Here is a 6,855-nt window from a genome sequence, read left to right on the forward strand (position 1 = left end):
TTTTTTGATATGGAGTCTCGCTCTGTCACCCAAGCTGGAGTGCACTGGCCAGATCTCAGCTCACTGCAAGCTCCGCCTCCCGGGTTCACACCATTCTCCTGCCTCAGCCTCCTGAGTAGCTGGGACTACAGGCGCCCGCCACCTCGCTCGGCTAGTTTTTTGTATTTTTTAGTAGAGATGGGGTTTCACCGTGTTAGCCAGGATGGTCTCGATCTCCTGACCTTGTGATCCGCCCGCCTCGGCCTCCCAAAGTGCTGGGATTACAGGCTTGAGCCACCGCGCCCGGCCCAGAGTTCATATATTCTATTCAAAAGTAAATTGTTGTTGAACTCCTTATGTATGCCACGTATAGGGCTGGCTATAGGAGGAAGATGAAACATAACCCTTGCCCTAAAAGAATATCTCCTATCTGGGGTGTTCAGACAGGTATGTAGAAAACACTTGGGTATCTGTACCAGGCACTGTGTAATATTGGTTCCAAAGTCACTTGGTATGGATGAAACCTCCACGTTTCCCATATTTTTCTAAACAGCATTTGCATACAATGCTAGGCTATTGTGGTACACACAACTTCTGCACCAACTTCCTCTGGTCTAAGGGGATCTGGGACCTTTTCTTAGGTGCTCTGTCTCAGTCCTTGAGGTAGTGCCTACTTATATCTGCTATTGTATTATTTAGCATTCTTTTTTCTTTTTACTAGGCAGTTCCTTATAACTGTAGGGGACTACAGTCCCCTATTATAATTAATACATGTTTATATTATTATTTTCCTGGTCAAATTACTGTAGTGGTTACTCTTTCCTGATTACACCTAGACTGATACCCCCAGCCAGCCTCTGTGTGTGTGTGTGTGGTGGTGGTAGGGGAGTTCAGTTCATACTTGTATGCTTGTAAACGTTCTTGTAATGGTTTTTTTTTTGTTTGTTTTTTGAGATGGAGTTTCACTCTTGTTGTCTAGTCTGGAGTGCAATGGTACGATCTCGGCTCACTGCAACCTCCGCCTCCTGGATTCAAGTGATTCTCCTGCCTCAGCCTCCCAAGTAGCTGGTATTACAGGCATGCGCCACTGCTCCCAGCTAATTTTGTATTTTTAGTAGAGATGGGGTTTCTCCATGTTGGTCAGGCTGGTCTTGGACTCCCAACCTCAGGTGATCCGCCCGCCTTGGCCTCCCAAAGTGCTGGGATTACAGGCAAGAGCCACCGCTTCCGGCCATTCTTTATGTGTAATTTTGTAGTCTTTATTCAAGGAATACTTTATCATAATCTTTCCCCATATTACTATGTAGTTTTCACAGTTGCCATTTTTCATGTAGTACAGTGCAGTTGCTGTACTACAGTACACTGTGGTGCTAAAGACAGTTGGCTTTGCTGTCAGAACTGGGTTCAGATCTGGAGTCCACTCCTTACTTGTTATAACATGTTAGCAAATTATTTCACTTCTTAAGTCTGATGAAATGGGTGGTGACAAATTCTTAACACAGTTCCTAGAACATCACAAGTGGTTAATAAATGTCAGCTATCATGATTCCTACCATAGTTACATTTGCCCCCCAAGAAGTTGGATATCTTTTTTGTGTGGTTCTGTATAATTATTTTTGAACATAAAACTTTTTATTATTTAGGATTATTATTTTTTCTGAGTGCCAGAGGTGGAATTGTGGTCAAAGACTACAAAGTTTTCCAAGTTCTAAGGGTCAGGCTCACTAACCCTTTCTTTTTTTCTTTCCTGTCTTTTCTGCCTCTGCTCTCCCCACCCTCACTCCTTCCATCTAGTCAGGCCCCAGTTGAGAAGTTATTCCTCAACATGCCTTAAAGAATCAGAGTTGAATACCTTGGCCAAGCAGTCACAGTCCTACAAAAGCTCTTTCCTCTTTCTCTCCTCTTTTCCCTTTTTAGGGAATGTGGCATATGGCTCTGGGAGTAATTTCCAATGACTGCCTTTCTTTGGGAACAGGTGGACACTTAGGTGTCCAGTGACTGGGTTTCTAATCCTTGGGTGGCTCCTGATTGTGTAATAGTGGGTACTTGCTGGGTTAAGCCTGTGGCTCAAACTGTACTCGTCATTTTCTCTCATGCAAATCTGTTGATTGGAACTGACAGGTGGTTGGTGGGAGTGGTTAGAGCTAAAGCACTAATGGTAGGTCCTACCTCCTGTGTTCCCCAGGGCCTGGTAGTTGAGCTTGCCCTTGGGTTCTGTAAGGTGCTCATAGATACGTTGACATGAACCAAAAGTATCTGAGACAGGGCTCAACTTAGAAGGTTTTTATTGCCAAGGCTAAGGACGTGCCCGTGACACAGCCTCAGGAGGTCCTGACTACATGTGCCCAGGGTGGTTGGGATACAGCTTGCTTTTACACATTTTAGGGAAACATGAGACATCAGTCAATATATATAAGATGCACATTGGTTCCATCTGGAAAGGCAGGACAACTCGATGCTGGGGCTGCCAGGTCATAGGTAAATAAGAGACAAATAGTTGCATTCTTTTAAGTCTTTGGTCAGCCTTTCACTAAATATACAATTTACATGTGGCGAAGGGGCAAGGTGGCTGGTAGAGGAATAGTCATTTATGCCTTTGTCTCAGTGGATCTGCAATTTTACCTAAACAGTAGGGCAGAGGAAGCAATCCGATATTCATTTGTCTCAGGTGAGCAGAGGGATGACTTTGAGTTCTGTCCTTTGTCCCACACCTATGAAGATGAGCTATCCATTTACATTGCCAGGGTGAAACTCAACAGAACTGTTTTAGGGTAAAGATCTTGAGGCCCACAAAGAATTTCCTTGTGGGCAAATTGTGAGGGAGGTCTGTAGCTTTTTTCATCTTTGTAGCTATCTAGTTTAGGAATAAAATAAGAGGTAGGTTTGCCTGATGCAGTTTCCAGCTTGACTTTTCCCTTTGCCTTCGTGATTTTGGTGTCCCAAGATTTGTTTTCCTTTCACATTGTTCTGAGACTGGAAGTTCTGCAAGGACAGGGAACTGTCTCTATGTCTCATCGTAGTTTCCAGTGCCCAGGCACTTGATTAATATTTGTTGAATGGATGGATGATGGATGACTTGGCCTCTGGAATCAAAAGGCAGTATAGCATAATGGTTGGTATAAATCTAGATGTAGTCAACTTATGCTGGAATCCTGGCTCTGCCACTGACTAACGTGGGAGCCTTGGGAAAATGACATGACCTTAATACACATTGGTTTCCTCATCTGTAAAATGGGGATGATAGTAACCTCTCGGGATTGTTGTGAAGACTGTCTGAGTTATTTGGTTAAACCAACTATTAGATATAAAAGTGCCTTGCACATATTAGGTACTCAGTAAACATTAGCTACTATTATTGGCTTAATTAGTCATAATTAGGTTTAGCAAGTAACAGAAAACCCAAAAATAAGCTTACATTTTTCTCTCACCTTCAGGAATCCTGGAGGTGATCGGATTGTTTTCCTTAGCATCAGAGACCGAGGCTTATCTTTTGTTGCTTTGCCGTGTTTGGCTTCCATTCCCAAGGTCGCATCACTGAGCAAGGTGGCTGCTGGAACTCCCATCTACTGAGACATTCTAGCCAGGAAGAAGGAGGAAAGGCAGAGGGAGGACTCCCCTTGCTCTTTAAGGATAGTTCCCAGAAGTTGTAGGTGAGCCTCCCACTTGTACCTCTTTGGCCAGAATTTCGCCATACCTAACAGGGGAGGGGAACATTGGGAAATGTAGCCCTTATTCCTGGTGGCTCTATGCCCAGGTGAAAACAGAGAGTTCTGCTACACGTGGAGATGGGTGGAATGTATATGGAGCCCAACCAGCTGCTCTGCTATACATCTTTTTAGAATTTCCCCATCTCCTCAATTCTGGGAGTGTGTCTTGGTTAATTTTAGTTCTGTTTCTCTGGAGAATGCTGACTAATCTGGGCTGCAAAGATCTGTAGTTTTTTGATCCAGGGACCACTGCAGCCTCAGCATTTTGCCATTTGTCAAGTTTCTGAATCTTCTTTTTTTTTTTTTTTTGAGACGGAGTCTCATTCTGTTGCCCAGGCTGGAATGGGGTGGCTCAAGCTTGGCTCACTGCAACCTCCACCTCCTGGGTTCAAATGATTCTCCTGCCTCAGCCTCCTGAGTAGCTGAGATTATAGACACGTACCACCACGCCCGGCTAATTTTTGTGGTTTTAGTAGAGACATGTTTCATCATGTTGGCCAGGCTGGTCTCCAACTCTTGGCCTTAAGTGATCCACTCGCCTTGGCCTCCCAAAGTGTTGGGATCACAGGCGTGAGCCACCGCACCAGCTATTTCTCAATCTTAACAATGTTCTCTGCAGCTTGCATTGCAGGAACTGGTACTGTCTTCAACAGAGTACTATCCAGTCTTTAAAGGAGAGATTTCCAGTTTCAAACCTAGCTCTATATCACAATCATATAGGGAACTTTTTAAAAAATTACAAAAATTTCAGGCCTCATCTCAGACCTCCGAAATAAAATCTTGGTGGAAAGAGTATGAGGCTCTGAAATCTACATTTTAAAACACATTAATTTAATCTATGGATGATTCTTAATGCACCTAAAGTTTAAGACACTCTGCTTTAAAGGTTAAAGTATGTAATAAACTTCATTGGAGGCAATTACCTCTTCTAGTCTAGCCTACTCACTTTCTTTCAAACATACGTATTTTCTTATATCTACTCTTCTGCTTACAGTCATCCCTGACTTAGACTCACTGGCTGTCAGACTTAGAAAGGGCCTTAGAAAGCCAATCCTTTATTTAAGCCTATGGGATTTGAGTTCAGCAAGGCTGGGCAACAAGTCCAAGCACACACAGTGATTAGTGGCTATTAGGATTGAAAAGGTATATGGTGGCAGCATTTGCTGGGATTATCTTTAAAATCTCCTTCCCCCCAAATTAAGAGGTTATACACAATAAGGGGTTGTACACAATTTATTTTGCCAAGATAGGGCAGTTCCCTCTATGGCCTCCACATGTTCCACCCCATGTCTAGGTATTGGCCTTCAGGGCTGGGTATACTTGCATTCTCTCCATATCCTTTCCCTAGGTGATACTAGGTTTCCTTACAACCACCATATATGCTAATGTCTCCTGTCAATAAATATCTGAAGACTTGTGTGCAAAACAACAGATTTGAAAATGAACTAGATTGGTTGCCATTAGCAATATTTGGGAAAAATTCTGGTCTCTTTGTTGGGGGAGTAAATCTGTAACTCCAGAAAGGAAATAGGAATAAATATTCAGTAAGGAAGAAATGAATACAGCACAGAAGCTTCTATGATCCCTGTTCTGCTTTGTGTAGGATTTAAGGTTCTTGAAATAGCCAATTGAATCTGATTTGCCACATTTATACATTTAGGTAATTAATTTACAACAGTTGCTTAAATGCTTAGAAAGATTTTGCTTTTTATATTTGTAAGTCTGCCTTATTGGGCATTTAAAGTGAGAAAATCAGGCATATTAAATTGATAATTGTAGTTTTAAATGTCTAAGGAAATTTGATTAAGGTGGTAAGTCTTTGATTAAGGTGGTAAATGTTAAGGAGGATTGAATACTAAACTTAAGAATTAACAATAGTCAAAAAACAAGTGAAAGTGATTGTTCTTATCTTTATACAAGAAATTACTAGATTTAAAATGGAATAACAAGAGTTTGTTCTTATCTTTATACAAGAAATTACTAGATTTACAATGGAATAACAAGATTTGTAAATTGAACTTAAAGTCTAAGAAAAGCTAGGTTTTTAAATGGACAGTTTGAGTCAGTGACTGTAAGATTCCTGTCCATACCCAAACCTACCCCCAGATATTTAAAGCCACAGATCAATATCTACCAGTTTTATAGTTCCATCTGAGACTTCTCCTTTGAACTCCAGACTGCAACACTTCAGCTCCTTGCTTGAGGTGCTCCAGAGGCATCACAGACCAAGATGTTCAAGTTGAAACATTCTCTGACTCGGAATCCAGACTCCATAAACTGTGCCACCTGTACCTCCTTTGACTCCCTCTTACCACACCCTGAGGCCACTCATCATTGAGGCCATTTTCTTTCTTTCTTTCTTTTTTTTATTTTTTTGAGATGGAGTCTCACTTTGTTGCCAGGCTGGAGTGCAGTGACACAATCTCGACTCACTGCAACCTCTGCCTCGTGGGTTCAAGTGATTCTCCTGCCTCAGCCTCCCGAGTAGCTGGAATTAACAGGTGCGTGCCACCACACCCAGCTAATGTTTGTATTTTTAGTAGAGATGGGGTTTCACCATGTTGGCCAGGATGGTCTCGATCTCCTGACCTTATGATCCACCCGCCACGGCCTCCCAAAGTGCTGTCAAGTGTCCAGCACAGCAATCCCTCCCAAAGGGATTACAGGTGTGAACCACCACGCCTGACAGAGGCCATTTTCTTCTACCTCCAATAGATATATTTAGAATCTGTCTCTTTTACTTTATTTCCCACAGCTAACAGTCCATTCCAGGCCACCATCATCTTTTGCCTGAAGGGCATAAGCCTCCAACTTGGTCCCTAAACTGCTCTACCCAGTGAGCTCTACACAAACCAGACCATGCTCCCTCCCCATTAAAGCCACTCACAGCTTCCCAGTGCATTCTGACAGTGCTCTCTGCACCTCTTCGCCCTGTCCCACAATGCATGCACTCTCTTATTATTATTATTATTTTTTTATGAGACAGGGTCTCACTCTGTTGCCCAGCCCAGATTATAGTGGTATAATCATAGCTCACAGCAGCCTTGACATCCTGAGCTCAGGCGATATCCCCATCTCAGCCTCCTGAGTAGCTGGGACTACAGGCATGCGCTACCACACTTGGCTAATTTTTTGTATTTTTTGGAGAGAGGGGTTTCCCTATGTTGCC

This window comes from Rhinopithecus bieti, unplaced genomic scaffold, assembly GCF_001698545.2.
Source record: "Rhinopithecus bieti isolate Rb0 unplaced genomic scaffold, ASM169854v2 scaffold_7673, whole genome shotgun sequence".
Lineage (NCBI taxonomy): Eukaryota > Metazoa > Chordata > Mammalia > Primates > Cercopithecidae > Rhinopithecus > Rhinopithecus bieti.